Source organism: Nilaparvata lugens, chromosome 5 (genome assembly GCF_014356525.2).
Source record: "Nilaparvata lugens isolate BPH chromosome 5, ASM1435652v1, whole genome shotgun sequence".
Taxonomy (NCBI): Eukaryota; Metazoa; Arthropoda; class Insecta; order Hemiptera; family Delphacidae; genus Nilaparvata; species Nilaparvata lugens.
Window position 1 is genome coordinate 4,622,188 of NC_052508.1, and position 18,427 is coordinate 4,640,614.

Sequence of the window (18,427 nt, forward strand, 5' to 3'; positions counted from 1 at the left end):
AATTAAATACATTATTTTCCAAATTTTTTGTATTATTTTCAGGATGTTATAACTATGATTTGCATTACTTGTTTCCTCATGAGCAAAATTTGTAAATTATTTTATTTTGTAGCATATAGCATTATTAGTCTAAAAGAAATGTTGTCGTCTGTGTTTTCTTGAGCCTAGAAGGGCAATGTCTCATTGAGACTTTACTAATAAATAAACATAATCAATTTATTCGAATCCCCTGCAACAATGCAATCAATTAGTTTGGAAAAATTCGTAATACCTGGAAAAAGTGTTGTTACTAAAACTAGCTCGAACACAAAACTGGCACCGTATCAATTTCATTGTACCCACGGTATAATTGCCTATTGTTGAATTGAACTGAAAAAATATATATTTTTCTCATTTTGTCATAATATGTAGTATTAAAAATTTGGGAAGCTATCTGATTTAATAATCGTTTAAATTCAAATATTTCAAGTTTCTTGAAATTAGTATCACAAATTTTAGCTATTGTACAAACAAACTCGTCCCACTCTCTCTTATGAAAAAAAGACATAGATATCGTTTTAGCATCAAGTTATCTATTCAGTTCATTCACGATATCTAGAATCTATCAAGGATTCAGCTATCGCGAACTCCAATCACCAACATTGATTTGCCATTTAGGATAGAATTCTGTGATTTATGATGACCGGGAGAGATTTTGAACAGTGTTCAGTGCAATGAATGGGACCTTCCACTCCATGCATCGGCCCATAAAAATATTCAAACGGTATATTGCAATAATTATGATTGTTACCAGCTCACGACTCTACTGGACCTTGATAATTTGTTCGACCAATGAGAGCAGCGATCGAATTTTGACTGAAAAGGCGCCGCAATCATGTTATTAATTCGGATATTTGGCTGCATGCAATTATGCGTTCGGATTGCCTCCAGGTGATTCTGTCTGCTTCAGTCATAACCAGATGGTCACTCGCGGTGTGCATTTCGTAATAGGTGATCATAGTTTTTCTCATGATTTATTTGCAAATCTTTGCGGTGAACCAATAACAATGATTGATTGCGCCCCAAGGTAATTCCTTTGCAAGTGACAATATTTTGTGATGAAGATCTAATTTCAGTTGAATACGCATGAAGGTTTTAAAACATAGAAATCAATAATTTGATTAGTTTAAATATAATTGAATTTTTCATTCAATCCGTAATATTCAAGCTTCATTTTTCATTATCTAACCATTAGAACGTTTTTTTTTCAAGATAAAAATGTTCTATCGCAGCTACACTTTTTTCTTCAGTGCAAACCGTATACAAATTTACCCATATACACCATCTGCGTATAAACGGGGATTGATCAGCTGTTCGTTTAAACCCAACCAATTCTTCTAATGAACATAGAGCAGCGTTAAACCTAGATGGTGCATAATTTTATGGACCTTAATATCAAGGATATACTGACTGGCATTAGTTGTATAAAAGTCGTTCAATGTATAAGATTTACCCCCACCAATAAATAATAATAGTATTCGCAACATACAGTATCATCATATTGTAAGCACTAGAATAATTACTACAGTAGAAGAAGGTAAAGTACAAAGAACTATAAGTGTGTACTATAATATTCTTCACATACTGAGAGTAGTCCAGTTGTGTCATCACTAGATGGATGTAGTCTACTTCCTTTTCTACCCACTAATGACCATACATCGTTCCCTAGCATTAGACGCACCAATGACTGATAGGTTATCATAGTGTTGATCTGGAAAAAACATGTCAGCCGAAATTGACTTAGCTAACAGTGATTGCCTGTGAAAATAGGACATGCTTTCTCTGACAGTGCCAAAAATAGGGGAGTGAACGAAGAAGAAGGGAAAGAAGATGAAGGATAAGAAGAGAAAGATGAAGAAGGCAGTAAGGTTGAGAGAGAATAAGACGAACAGGAAAAATATGAGAGAGAAGGAGAAGAGAGGAGAGATAAGAGAAAATGAAACTAAGGAAAAGAAGAAACAGAAGAAGAGGAAGAAGGTATAAAGAAAAATGATAAGAAAGAAGATATGAGAGAGAAAAGAAAGAAGGAAATAGAGGAAATAAAACAAGTAGAAGACTTGGAAGAAGACATTGATATTTTTTCTAATTCTATGTTTATTTGATACTTGATTTTGAAGAAGAAGGAAAAGAATACGAATGGAGAAATAAGGAAAAAGAATAATAATGAGGAACATAAAGAAGGGGAAAAATGAGAAGAGAGACGAGAAGGAGAAGAAGAAAAAGATTAAGATAGAAGACATTCGAGAGAAAAAAAATAAGACGAAGAAAAGAAGAAAATATGAAAAGAGAAGGAGAAGTTGAGAAAAAGAAGAGAGGAGAGATGAGAAATGAGAAAACTGGGAAGAAGATTACAAGGAGGAGAAAGAAAAAGAAGAAGAAGAGAAGCAGGAGAAGGAGAGTTTTGACTGGTGATTTGGATTGCTTTTTACAACACCAAGTTGCACGCTTGTCAGGTTTGCCGTTTGAAGTAAAGAGGACGATTCGCTGTCTGTTGACTGTCCGAAATACGTAGCCTACCTAATTGACATACCCCTCACCCCTCACCCTTCATCCCATCGTGTAAAAATAGTCAGGTTTGTTTCCAAACTCCGTCCAAATTGGATTTTCGGTGAAAAACTGACTAATAGTCACAGTAAACGATAAAGTGAAAGACATGTGAGTGAGATGATGTTCGTTGGCATTAGTTTTTCATTCATACCTGTTTTTTCAATATTTCAGGTATGTGCTAGTGAATAATCATTCCACTCATACTCCAGATTTACTCCAGATATAGTCCAAAATGATCGCAGCTAATGTCGCTAACATTAATGCTTGGGTGAATGGGATAATGAAGTATCACTAAAGAAATTTTCTTGTATTGAAAACGTCGATAGAGTAGAAAATGAGAAATACTACGTGTGTATAAGTTGCCTACACTACTCCTTCCTTCTTCGGAGGGAACAGTAAGTTCTCCCTATATTGGTAAATTTTACTAAAACAGTTTCTAAAAAGATGTCCATAGGACAAAATAAAGGTACCGTTATTTCTCTAAAGCTATAGTTAGTCAAGATACGACGTGATTGGTGAATTCCATGGGATTTGCCTCGAATTGTTTTCGAGATAAACTTTGTTTAAGAGAAGTGTTTGAAACTACTCGTTTGAGTTAAGCAGTGTCATTAAATTCTATTCGTTCAACATAACCTTAACTCCAAGGATAACATTATGAGAATAACTGATGAAAAAGTTTTTGTTTAAAGGCAGATTCGCACACATCTGTATCATTGATAACGTGTCTCGTACAGTGAGAATATTATTCCCATAAGTTCTAAAGGGACTGTTCACACTCGCTCGGCCGGGCTGAGTGGAAACAGTCCCATTACAACTCATAGGAATTAAATTTTTACAGTACCGGACACGTTCACTGATACTGCTATGTGAGAATCTACCTTTGGAAGCTTGTACTCTCATTGTATGGTTTGTGATTGTATAAATAGAAGAAACATACATTAATTTATAAATAAAATAGCCGTAATACTATAGAATAGTCCTTACATAAGAAATAGACGACCTGAATCACTTGCAATATTTATTGAATGAATGGAGCAGAAAGTCGTTTGTATAAATTGTTTGGAGAATGTGAGCAACTATTTATATCGAACAACCTTCGTACATTGCGCAGAGGTGAGGAAATAAAAATATAAAGTTTGTCAACAAAAGCAAAATGACGAGAAAGTTAGCGCGTTCGCGTTTGGACCGAGCCTATTAGACCTATTGCACGTTATTTATAATTCTTGGCCAGTAGAACATCCACTTCAACCTGGACTTAATACTAATTTCAAAGATTTAGAGAACTGGGCCAAGGTCAAGTACCTAGGATCTATGTGGAGTCGACTCACCACAGAAACATTGTTGACTGTCAAGTTTCTCACCTGAAAAATAAAAAAAAAAAAAACATTAAAGATACTCATGAAAACAGGCGACATTATAATATTATTGGAATAGACGACCAACAAAATTTAAGTTTTCATGAGTCTAATATTCTTTGAGTGTTTTAGATTCTGGATACTCGGAGTCTCAGATTGAGAATTGTAGAATTGAGTGTAATCTTGTTTTGAGTGTTTTAGATTGAGAATTAAAGCATTGAGTGGAATGCTTCAAGAGAATTGAGAGACAAAAATCAATGGGTCGATTGAATGAAAACTAGAATCTAGTGATTAGCAGCTAGTCATTAGTTCTAGCTATTCTGATAAAATTATACAGCTGACAGGAATCCTAGCATTTGCTTGAAAATGACTTAGAATTATTAGCAGTTGCTAGCTTTCATTCAATCGACTTAATAAAATAAATAGTAACTGATTCATGATGGTTTTTTCACACTAAAAACAGAAAATATATAAATTTTCAATTATTTTCTGAATAAAACCAAACTGAAAGTTGATTTTATTATTGTTAGAGGAGCAGTGTTTACTTGATTAATGACTTTATACTAAACATAGATCCCTTATACAATTCCACATACAAGGCAGCAAGAACACAACTATCATTTATCACATTGTCTGTGATGAAGCCCTTTTCAGCACTCCATCAACTCAAGCAGTCACTTCTTGTATCTACTGCTACATAAAACGGAACTCGAAATACACAGACAAACGTGAATTTATTCTGTTTATCCTTCTTTTTTTTAGAATTTCTTTTTCGTATTTGTCATCTCCTCTGTGGCGACGATGTTAATTGTTCTTTTTCATCATGAAACAAGACAACCATGGCCGGAATTTCTTTGAAATATTTTTCTGCCGTAATTGTTTCGAGTTACCCTATCTTCTGAGAGTAGACTATTCTTGTACTAGAAACTAGATGATTATTAATCTACAGGAGCTCTCACACAATATTTCATCGCAGTGAAATACATGTTGGATAAATTGAACTAGTACTTATGACAATATGAATAATATAAATGGATGAAGAACGATAGGAGAAAGCTCCATGTATCATACTATTGTTGAAGATTTTTAAATAAAGTTATAGAGAGACAAAGCCAATCACAATGAAAAAGTGATATATATATATATATTGAATTATTCTCCATACTTCTCTTTAGTCCTTTTGGTGGATTTCTACATTAGTTATGAAACATGCGATTAATTAAATACATGAATCAAAAAATGTAACTTAAGTAATATCAATTTTGTAAGTCATTAAGGGGAATGATGTCTTCTCTTGGAACGATGGATGCATGAGGTCTGTTTCACTAATAGTGTTATGAATGACTATAACTGACAGTTACAAATCACTTTACGGTCGTATGGAACCCACCAAGAATCATCATTCATAATCTCACATCAATAATTTCCCCAACCACAAGCCTAGGGTTCATCTGAGCATCATTTCCAACAACAAATCTTCGTGGAAATGAAAATACCACGAAACACAATGCAATACAAATAAAACATACCATATAATATCGGTAAAAGCGGGAAAATGTAAAAGAGATCAAGAAATCTCTAGGGAACGTCAACAACATTTCCGGGCCAGTAGTCTGACGAGAAAACAGAGCGAACTAATTTTTAATTCTGTTTCTATAGCATTCTCCCACATCCCATTTCTTAATTAATCTCATTCCATTATTGTCTGCCACTATTTACAAGCCTGCACTGAACACTGCACAAGCCGCTAATTATACGAGCACAATGCAATCTACAATCCCAACGTATTTCAAACGTCGAATAGTTGAGCCGACACTCACGCACGCATACTCACGGTCACATTTTGGCTGATGCCAATCATGTATATAGGTACGACTTTGGATCATATATGTAGAGTGAACTAGGCCAAGGGAAGAGAATAGTGAGATCCTTTACTATAACAGTTTGATGATCTTCTCAGTTGATGTCTTCCTTTGCTTTACCTTTTCTTCCTACATGCTTGCATCGAATTGTCTTGCTTCATAATAACGATACCTTTCGTCGAACTTCCAGATAAACTAAACGTACATAATTTACATTTGATTGGAAGAATTTTCAACAAATTGACAGTGTGTTCACCTTTTATTGACATGCACTAAAGTTATAATATCAAAATATATAACACCAATGATAACTATTTTATTTCTTTCTGCATGAATTAATCAATAAATTACTAATAGGACTATTAACTCATTATGTAATATTTGTAGTATTGCGATTTCAAAAGAAGAGCGAAGGATTGCTCAAGCTTGACTGTATTATGAATTGACTCAAAAGTAGATTATATACTGTTTTATATTATGATAAATCACCATACATTTAACCAACTTTATCATTGGACGATTGGAGGCACAATCGTCCAATGATAAAGGTAATAAATATGAAATTGTATCTACTAGTGTAATGTATTTGGTCAATGGAATATAGCAATATTGAAAAATTTACGAAAGATTATCGTATGTATTTTCAAAATTCTCAAAAGTTGTAGACTTGTGAAATATTCACAACTTGTGATTCATGCAATACTTCCGAAATAAATTCTACAAAGATCTGTGGACTACTACTGGAGAGGTTTAAAATCAGACTTCCTCATTGATCGACAAAACCCTGTCAACTTGCCAAATTACAATAAACAACAATAACAATAAAAAAATCATTATTGGCAAAAACAAGAAAAAATTTGATCTTGAGGACGGAAAATAATTATTCAAGAATCTGTTAATCGGAAATTAAAACTTCAAACTTTGAAACTACTGCATAAAAATAATAGTTCATATTGTTTATCAGGAAACAAGAAATCATAAATTACATTGGCGAATGCAACAGAAACATGACTGACTTTTTTAATAAACGACGATGGAAAATTCACTTATCTAGTTCCCTTGTCAAACTATAAGCAATGCCATTGATTACCTTTGAATTAATTTTTTTAATTGAGTATTGGAATGAAAAACATTCTTCTCTCACATTAAGACTGAAGAGCCATAATAAGATTGACGAATACCAACTTCAGAAAAATGCATAAAGCAGAATGAATTTCTTAATTTTCTGATAAAATCGGAGGTTAGGCCTCCCATTATCATTTTTGAAAAGTACCACCATCAATTCTATCTACATTCGATTTACACTTCAAAAATAAATTGGGAAAAATTGAGTGGTGTATTTGTCCATGACGACCTCCCGTTGTACATAGCTTCGGAATAGTTTAAAAGTCCAACAGCTGTCTCTGTATGGCAAAGAAGTGGATATTTTTAAACTGAAATAATGCAAAGGCGCCAAGTTTCGTTTGCTTTTTTACAACTTGCCATTGTATAAAAAATTAACTTGTCTACAAGTCGCGTCTGACATAACCAGTCACTCTTCCTCTGTCTTACAGAGCGAGAGCGCACATCAAAAAATTAGAGCAGAAACACCTGATTGTTCTATTTTACACTTTATGAATCTAGTAACATGAGTACTAAATAATTGAAGATGTATTATGTTGTTCATAAGGGCTACTACAGTGTACTATGTTCACAATCGATTATGTCTCAAGTACATTGTAAGTGGATTTTTCTATGGCTACTTGAGTCAGAAGAAGAAAAATACAGAAGAAGAAAAAGAAAAATACAGAAGAAATTTCAATCACAACTCGATTTAATAGTGTGTTCACAATAATACTGTACACACAGAAAGATTTAAGTTCGATAACAAACATATTTCAACTCGTTTACAAAAGGACTGCAGAAAGAACCGTTCCACTTGAGTTTACTGTAGTATTGCATCAATAGTAGGGTGGATTAAGAAGCTACCAAAAACGAACTTGCATTTGCCGATAGGTTCTGCTGAGGAATTTTGGCTCCATTCCCAAAATTATCCAGCCAGTGTATGCATTTCAAAGGAGAGGGGATTGCAGAAATTCGTTTCCGAAAACATAACAAAATGTAGAAACTGACCATCTGCTGGCCAGAGTAGAGAGAGAGAAAGCAGAAGAGAGGTGGTGAGAGGGTGAGAGATAGTGAATGAAAGAGTGAGTGGGAGATTGCGTGAGAGAGAGAGAGAGAAAGGACTGTGGCAGGCGGGTGGTTCAATACACAAGACAAAATTATGACGCAACAAGGCACATTTTCTTTACGTCCGAATATAGGTTAGGAGTGTTTCAAAGCCAGAAACATGCTTCAAAACACTTCCAAAACTAGATTTAACGTCATCTCAAAGGAATCCCGAGCACCCCTCCACCGGCGAATATCAATTTATTTCATTCGTATGCCAACAGGAAATGGGATTGCAAAAATAGATGGAAATAGATGAAAAATAAGGCTGTTAGCAGAGAGAGAATGCTTAGAAATATTATGGATAGTGGAGAATGGAGGAAAAAAGATTTTCAAGTGCGATGAACCAATATCTGACTAAAGTCAAGATCAGATTGAAAGATCTTATATCAAACAGTTATTTCAGATTAAGCACAGACAAAAACTCAAAGCTTTGTATGATGAATGATTATGTGAAATTTAACTGAAAAACGAGTATATTCTAAATCATATAACATGGTTTAACATTGGTTAAAATAAGATCATATATGATTCAAATAAGATTTGAAAATTTTATTGGAGTTATTGAAGAACTACTTTGAAATCAAGTGAGCCCGTACCTCAAACACAATGACATCGGAATAATTTTGTTTCTCTGGATGACTAGAACATTTGGAGAGGAAAAAACTATGGGAATGATAAAATGTAATTTTCTGAAGTAAATAATGGAATTTTAAGAAAAAATCATATAAACTAAAATAATTGAATAACGAGTATATTATAGTCTATTGAGTAGAAAATGGAATAAATCAAAATTTTATACCAGAGCACTAATTTCCATTTCACATTCATGAGAGTGAAAATAATGTGACACAAAAATATAAGGAACATTTTTAATTTTAAACAGAAAAACTTACACAATATTACAGATGGAATTAAATGGAGAATGCATTTCTTCAAATGCTAATAATTACACAATATTATTCACTCCCAGTACGATAGCTATCACATTCTTTTTTCAATGATTCATGATTTCTGACTGGAATTATGAGATTTCCTTTTCAATAACCATTACAATATAGACGTAAGAGGGGGATTATATGCACGTTTGTACAGATTTTTATTCACTTTTACAATAATTGTTACTACTGTTCAGGTACCTTAAAACAATGACATTGGAAGCGAGAGATTTCCACCTGTTTGACGTATGGAGGTCCTCATTACAGCTCTGCTCTAAATGCTGCAGCCGAGCAATCACGCGTAGCAAATATTCAATTGATACTATTCTCGAAGCGAGCCTTGAATGTTGACAATCGTTATTCACCAATATTGAGCTTTTCGGACGTCAGTGATTCTGGCACTGCAAGCTCACCTCCTTCACGTCCAATAATGCAAGCTGATCATTTGTTATCTTGTCCAATAAACTCAACCGAATGAAGCAAACTAACTCAGAAACGAGAGTATAGAAATGTTGTTGTATTATCTCAACAATAGAAATGAACTAGAGAGTTTGTCACCTAATAATAAAACTGAACTAGAGAGTTTGTCACTCAATAATACAACTGAACTAGAGAATTTGTCAGAGTGTCTGAACTCTGGTTTGGTTGAGAACAAGCCATAGAAAGACACATTCGCCGAAACATTCCACTGAACATTTTAAATTGTTTCACATTTTTAACATGATTTGATTCAAACAATGTACATGCATTTCTCAGCAATATGAATTATAGCTTTGTAGTGAAACTTTGAATTTCAAAATGCTATTGGATTTGAAATATTCACGATTCAAACGAAGCAGCAATCTCCAAATTGGATAGCGAGTAGTTGTTTTACATTAATTTGAAATTTAAATTAATAGTTAGATTTCTTGGTCATATTTTTAATCTCCCGTGTTATCGGATGGGAACTGAAACGCTTTGGGGCATATAATTGCAAAAGAAAAGATGTGATTATGGATGAGTAAGAAGAACAATCAACAGAATATTGAAATTAATAGTACAAATAATAGAATAAAATCAACTTCAATACTCTGTCAACTTAATCCTCAAACACATCAATTTAGCAGCGTTTATAATAGAAGGATATGATGACTAACCATTTGATCTCTCTGAATTATCTATTTGTCACCGCCGGATAGGTTAGGTATACTTAAGAATTAACTATAAAATTAGTAATCATGATGTAAATTTAATATACAAACGTAAGAGAAAAGAATAATTCAAAATACAAGAAAATTAGGTTTTACAATTACTACTATGCTGGATTCTGATAAGATGTTGATGTATATTCTATTCGTAAATACCTTTTTATCAGTTGGAGGCCTCCTATTCTTTTTTTTATAACCGACATTCACTTATCTTGCAAAAAAACACATGAAGCTCTTGAAGTATTCTACACTTGTGATGAATTGGTTCCTTTTTCAGTAGTTATTTTCAAACGGATTTGTTGACAATTTTCCATGGCCATATCAAAGATTGTGATTCCAAATTCAACTAGATACCTTAAGATTCAACGAGATTCGACCAGATTCAATGATATTCAATTAGATGCAATGAGATGCAATGACCGCTGTAGAATAAAAGAAAAGAAACTTTTAACTACTATTATAAAAAAGATGAGTTCAAAAATACAGAATCGGAACTTTTTGGAACATGATACCTTAATAAATTTGTCAAGAGAAACAAAAATATAATTCATAGACAAAGAATTCAAATTAGTTGAAGTGAAGCTTCCAAAATATTTTATTTTATTACTTTTAAAGGAACATGTCAACATGAATCAGACTTTATTATATTATAGGTAATAGACTAGCCAGAACAGGAATACATATCAATAATTTCTATTTTATTTAAAAAACTTTTGAGACAACTTAAAGCTTGAATTTTATGTGAAAATGTTTCAAACATTGGATAAGGTTAAATGATCTGAAAAATAATTTTAAGAATGCTAGGATAGAATTAAATTCAATTTGCAGACATGAAAATTTCAAACAAGAAAACAACTCATAAAGTAATTTAAAGAAATAAATCATTACCTGTACAGCGGATTTCGGATGTGATAAAATGTACATTTCCAGAAAAAAACTTAAAAAGAAATTCAGATACTTAACAACTGGAATTAAATTACGGTGACTGAATTTTCCACCATGATTACTTTGCTTTAAATCAATTCACAAAAAAATCATCTACATGGAAAATTTAAAAATAAAAGAAATAAAAATAAAAATAGATATCACAACTTGTGATGTTAGAAAATCTTTGCTCTGAGCGACTACATCTTTAGCAGAACCAAATTTTAGCAGAAGCTAAATAAAAGGACAAAATACAAGGATTAATTAAACGATCCTTCTCCAAGAAATGCTCGAGCAAAAGTGTTCAGACCAAACGAGAAAGGATTCAACAAAAAGTAGAAATGACGTAAGCAAAACGGAAAGAAAGCAAATCTGAAAGACAAGGAGAGTAGAGAGAAAGGAATAGAAAGACTCCATGGCACTGATAAGGACAGAGCAAAGAGAAAGAAAGCACAGAATCAATTGAACAAGCCAGCGTTTGCAAGTTTCTAGATATATAGTGAAAAAAATAATGCTAAAAGTAATCATGTTAGAAAACGTCTCAGCACGTTAAACTGTCGGTCCCGGCTGAAGTGTGACAGTCTTAAGGCCCATTGACGGCAAAAATTATATATTTAGACGGTGGGACCTTTCCGCAAGGGATTCCCCACCAACAAAAGCCATAGGAATTTACTTTACTTTTACTAGCTTTGGCCATTTTTAGAAATCTATCAAGTGAGTGTCTTGAAAATAACTTTTACTAGCTTTGGCCATTTTTAGAAATCTATCAAGTGAGTGTCTAGCAGAGAAGGTTTCAGGATGAGTTGAATGGATTGCTCAATTATCGAACAGTCGTTGAGAAAATTCGTGATTATAGACTGAGTTGGATCCCTTCAACTCCATAGGGTGGAAACAAAGCGAATGTAGCTTCATACTTGAGTGTTGATTGTTGAATGTAATGCATGCAAATAAGTGGGTCAAATCATACAACTCCACAATTTTGTATACAACATGCATTACATACAACCCTCTCAATCTAAAAATTACATTCTCCGCTCCACTGTATCCACCCTTATTCCAATGTATAATAATTTTCAATATTTTCACCGCTTATTACGGTATTGATTTAAAACATTTCTATTTATTTGTTCATAAGAATCATTATTATCATTTGATTGAATCACAACCATTACAAAAATGAAATATGAAAACATGCACTACCCAAAACATATTAAACATAAATAGTTCATCAATGTATTTTTATTTTAAAACTGTCGGTGACAATCTATCAATGAATAACTGAATACCCTCAATCAATATCTGACTCACTAGTGGTGAAGATGGATCTGGCACACCTACGCAATCCCAATGACGCCCGGCCATCGACAATTATTGTCAGCTCGGAAAAAACAGGTTTGTAAAATTCGGCACCTGAGCCGATTATTTATAAAGTTTGGCTAGGACACCAGCGCGCAATGGTCTTCAAAGGGCGATAAAGCGTTTAATTTCGCCTCCTAACTCCTAACTGCCCGCGCGACCCACAATTTAATTGTCGCCGGCTTACACTACATTAACCGCCACCGCCATTTCCAACGGCGAATAGTGCTAAATTAAGACTTTAAAGAGACAATCGACAAGCGTATCAAGGATAAGAGTTCCTGAAAAGAAGCGAGCATTGCTGCTGCTCAATGGTCAGTGACGGGGGGCTGGAGGGTCGCCAGACCACCCCTCCCTTTACCACAACCACCGCTAATCACCTGGACAATACCAGACTACTCAAACAAATGAAATATGGGAATAAGTCCGCATCAATCATAGTCGATTTGGGCGATACTTTGTTATTGTTGATACACGAATTAGCCTTCTTCAGCCTTGGTGCTTGGTGGTGTTCAAGTAATTTACAATTACAATACTAAAAAAAAAAACATTTTTTATTACAGTACTAGCCACTTTGACAATTGCGGTCTAATCGAACGAATTGTGATGTGCAAATTAGTGTTCATCAATCATAGTGGAGTTGAGCGATACTTTGGTGTCGTTAATCCACAAAATAGTGTTCTTCAGTCTTGGTAGAGTTCAGGTAATTTGCAACTACAGTACTAACCCCTTGGACAATAACGATCTAATCGAACAATTGTACATCAATCATGATGGATCTGGTTCCGATGGATAGTGTTCTTCTGTCTTGGCTTGGTGGAGTTCAATAGTTGTATTATATTATGTTTTTTTTCTGGCTTAATGTAAACTAATGATTATTTTGTTGCATTCTTGCTGTCTTATTGTTATAATAGTTACGGTATTTTATAATATGACATGATTTCACAATCACTTGGAATGAGCTGGGCTTCTCAAACAAATGAAAAGTACATAAAAGTAGGCATCAAACTTTGTGGATTTTGGCGATATTATGTGTTATGTCATAGAAAAGGTGTTGTTTGAATTTGTGGTTACTTTTAAACAATATAATGACGAATGGACATTATGGAATTGGTGGTGTTCAATTCAGCTGGAGAGCTGATACTCTTCAACTGTTAATCAACTGGACAATACCAGACTACTCAAACAAATGAAATACGGGAATAGGTCTGCATCAATCAGTGGATTTGAGCGATACTTTGGAATTCTTAATACACGAAATAGTGTTCTTGCAATTGCAATCTACTCAAACAAATAAAATATGCAAAGAAATAACCATCATAGTGTATTTGCGTGATAGATATTCTGTGTAGTTATTACATGAAATAGTAATAAAATAGTAATAGTAATAGTAAGTACTTCAGTCTTGGTGATATTCAGTTCTCGAAAGATAACTGATGAAATCGTCAACTGATAATGAAACATACAATAGTAGTCTACTCAAACAGATAAAATAGATATAATTGAATTGTCATAGAATTTGATTACTTAAATGATTTGTCAGTACAAGTTTTCATGTGAAGCATTCGTGTTCCATCATTGTCTTCTTGGATATTTTATGATCAGAAATAACCCTACAAATACACCGGTGTAATAAAACAAATGAACAATACACAAATTGACTATCAAACAACTGAGAGGTATTTTGCTTCATTAACTAAAACATGAAAATTTGGTCAAGTTCAATTAATGTCTCATAGATCTTAGTGTTCGGTTAGCTTAGAGAGCTAACACAGCAGTTTATCTAGCTTAGGCCTACCACAAAAAAAAACAATCATTGTGAGAAATTCCTGAATACTTTTTTGAAAATTAATGAGGAAGAATACTCCATGATAGATATTTAAAGGAAGCTACCATCCCCTGTTGCATGAAATAGGTGTCGCTGGAAACTTGAAATTTGAATGATACCAAACGTTAATGAACGTGACGAGCAGTCAGAGCATAGAGGGCAGCACCTGCTTGGTGGGAGGATGGGGGGACAGTCTACACCTAGAACACAGCTTCCAACAGTGAAAGTGAAAGAAGACAAAAATATAGAGTAAAATATGAGGAAATACATAGTGGTCAGAGGCGACACTGGTCTGCTGTCTGCTGGCAGCTTCAAAAAGTACTTCTGTCGTGTTGATTCCTAATTTAGCGATGGCCCAGAAATTACAAAATAAAAACACACACAAAATAGCGTTTTCTGTCTCTTTGAGCTGCACTTTTTCTTTGACAGTTAACATTCATTTGTCGGACAGCGGGCAGTTTTGCCTCTTTTTAATAATCACGGCCTAATTTGAAAGTTCCGACTGCCAAAAAGCAGCCGGCAATGGCGGAACTACTGATGTATATGTCATTGCCAACATGACTGATTACAATTTCCCCGCCGTGATTTATGGCCAACAGCTGAACCAAATAGCGAGATTTGGTTGGTGCCCTCTTCAATCAAACTAAACATGTGTCTATTTTGGCTGTGGTTCGCCACCCGCCATCGCAGATTCCAGGTCTCGCTCGGGTGGCGATCGCACGTCCAAGCGAACAGTTTCCCAAGAGCCGCAAGGTCAATGGAAACTGTTCAAACCTAGTGTCCTCATCCCATATCTGCCAGTTTAGGGGAGGATTGGAGGAAACGTTTTGGGCTGTGCCTGTTGGTCATTTGACCCACCCAATCATTTTAATTAATTTGTTATCTAATCATTAAATCATGATATCTGCAATAGATTGTTAACTGTGTATGAACAGTTGATTCTAGTCTCATGGACTAGACATAGGTGGTGACAAGCAAATATAGTAACTTTAGTCTAGTGCCATCCATAAATCACAGAGCACTGTGATATGTTCATAAGACTGGGTTCGAATCCCACACCGGGCAAGATATTTTTCTCGGGCCAATCCCGTGTTTCGGATAGACACGTTAAGTCGTCGGTCCCGGCTGCCTAAAAAGCAGTCTTTAGGTCATGTCAGAGGCCCTGAAATTGATCAGTTGCGACCTGAAAACTCTGACACCAGACCTGAGCCAGCCAGGTCACACGATATTATTATTATTATTATTATTATTATTATTATTATTATTATTATCCATAAATCCCATCCACGTCACACATTTTGATGAATCAACTCCTTTTTTCATGGAAAAGGACTCTTGATGAGGAACAGAACTACAGTGGAAATTGTTATGTGAATGGCTGTTATAGGATAGCAGGATGATAATGAAATCACGAAAAGATACTTGGAATACCTTGATAAGAATTGGCATCCAAGGATAAGGCTCAATTTGGAGAATAAGGGATAATATTTCTAAATATTATAGAAATTACATCACCATAGTTAAGTCGAAAAAAGTTGACAAAATAGTTGATAACGCATACAAAACGCAAAAGTGATAAAACGATTTTTAAGATCAGATGAATAATATTAATACAGGAGGAATATGATTCTAAAAGTTTTGGGCAGTGCCTATTGGTCCTTATCATTTTAATGAATTGTCCACATTTGAATCATGGTATCTGTGATGAATTTTCGTTTATCAAAAGTGGAAACTGAAGATATTCATCCGTCAAAAGCCAAAAAGGTAGAGAACACGGAAGTTTAAATTGAGGTTGAAGTGTAAAACTATGAAATTACTGGAAGAATAGTTTTCTAAACGTTGGAAATGTATTAGCAAATGAGTCACTGAAGACAAGTCAAGAAAAATGGAAGCCAAATTATGAGAAACTGATAAAAATTTATTTCGTGATTTGGTTGAGGAATCTTACAAACGTGAAAGATTATTTTCAAAAAGGTTGAATTTTGAAACTGATGAGAATGAATTTCGAGGTTGAGGTGGGAAATTTTACAGAAGAAAAAACTATATCCAAAACGGTTGAATTTTTTTCGAAACTGTGTCACCAGTGACCTAGCCAGCAAACTACAGAGGGCGACCTGCTAACCTTCTCTTGTAATTATTCACTTGCGTACGCGCAATGGCACGCGCGCACAGTGCATCCGAACAACAATAGTCAAAACACCTGAGGAAACATCTCGCCAAGATAAACCAACCAACATACTACGTTCTTCTATGAGGAAACCGCTTGATTCACTTCAAACTGTCAGTTTCCCTCATAGATAACATCAATGCTATGCATTCAAACAATGATGACAGTTTCAAGTGAATCTCACAGTAGATGCTATGTGGAGTCTGTCAGTGAGAACCCCCCCCCCCACCCCATCACTCTGACAGAATATTGACTGGCTGACAGCGCTCAGATGAAATACAACAGGCCAGATAAAGTGAGAAGACGACACTTCCAAATCGATTTTCAACAATGAAGGACATGCTCACGAGGGTAAACATTACATGTGATGGAGTGACTTGGAAGGAAATGAAAAGAAACTTTGAGAGGAGCCAAAGTGCATTGAATAATGCTACATCGTAAATTTATGAGAATTAAATACAGAGACTCCCGAAATTCCTACTCTTTCCAGAGATCGTGAGTGAATTCCTTGGATTGAATTATTTATTGTTTTAGTGGTTTTGTTTTTTGGTCAGGGTTCCAATGAACAAAGCCACTCATGAAGTACTACAGATTGTTGATTTTGCTGAGCACGGATTGGCACGTTAAATTATCGGTCTCGGCTAAAGTATGACAGTGATGAGGCCCATTGACCGCATGATATACTCAGGCGAGGTGGAACTTCCGTCAGGAACTACCCACTAATAAAAGCCATACGAATATCATTATGATTATTATTTTGCTGAGGGTGATGCCCGAATAAGTTCTAGGCTTGTGTGTGGATATATGTTGATAGACGAAAGGACTATCAGCTTCAGATGGGTTCCGAACCACCGGAAGCAATCTTGAAACTAATTATAGTGAGGTCCACGTTATAATGAGAGTATTTAATTAACACTGGTGTAGCTATCCTTTTCTATCATACAACAAAGCAGATAGTTTTGTCAGATCGTTTTTCAACAATATAGAAATATAACAGCCAAATTTCATTCCAATTATGATTATTTTATTATTGAATCACTAAAAAATATCATTCCTTTGCGAATAAAATATAGATTATTATTTTCAACAAGAAAGAACAGTTGATATCACATCGTTATCGAAGGCATATCGTTATAAAAAGGCAGTGACAAGGCAGAGAATCGGCAACACTGTTCTCCTATGTTCCTCCACTGCCAATATAACATGGACCTCACTATTAGTAGCCTGCGAAAGTGGTTACCCTCTCACCCATCCAGGGCCTCGTATCAGGTGCACCTATTTAAACTATTTATTTATTTTATTTTTATATTAGAACTTGAACAATCAAATAAGATATTATCGAAACTTTTGTATTGCAACAGTAGTTCCAACCCAAAACGTCCATTAATTCCAGTTTACCGCGAACACGGATCCCAAAGGAATCTCGAGGAGAAATTTGTCATTGAGGTGATTTGGAGTAACTTACGGAGTAGCGATAATCCTTCAAAGCCTCGATAACTTGATGATAATCAACAAATTCTGAATGACCCAAACATAAACATGACAGTTAAAACATTCATTTATTTGACTGGTCTACTATTGATAAGGAGGCTGAGCTGCACTCAATCTTTCTCCCAAGTTTGACATGTGAACATGAGAAATGCATTAGGCTATAGTCAAAGACGGCCACCAACAAAAATATTATTTGCTTAGGTTTTGAAGAAAACCAGAGCGACAATAATAGAAAGAAGTTACTGGAGAGATATGTGAACCAGGTATAATTGAAAAAATATATATTTTTATGGACACGAAATTTACAATATTGATAAATTGGAATTGTTCACGAGCATTATAAAATAATTTACTTTCGTAGATGACATGCATAATTTTTAGATGTCATGAGAATGAAGAATCACACACACACTCTGGACCAGAACACCCATTCTCCTCCCTACTGTACTGTTATTTTAAAATTGTACTACTTTTAAAAATACAAAATAAACAAGAGAAATACTTATTTACGGTTGCACACATTCA

General features: G+C 34.6%; 1 protein-coding gene and 1 long non-coding RNA gene across 4 annotated transcripts in view; both read right to left on the reverse strand.

The window, feature by feature from the left end:
* LOC111044788 (myocardin-related transcription factor A) overlaps nucleotides 1-18,427 on the reverse strand; it is a 178,984-nt gene that overhangs the window by 85,770 nt on the left and 74,787 nt on the right. The gene's annotated exons all lie outside the window — the stretch shown is intronic.
* LOC120351702 lies at nucleotides 10,158-11,382 on the reverse strand. The gene is made up of 2 exons (XR_005571481.1): nucleotides 11,025-11,382; nucleotides 10,158-10,558 (listed from the first exon to the last, which is right to left on the reverse strand). It is a non-coding gene; the product is annotated as an uncharacterized LOC120351702 (long non-coding RNA).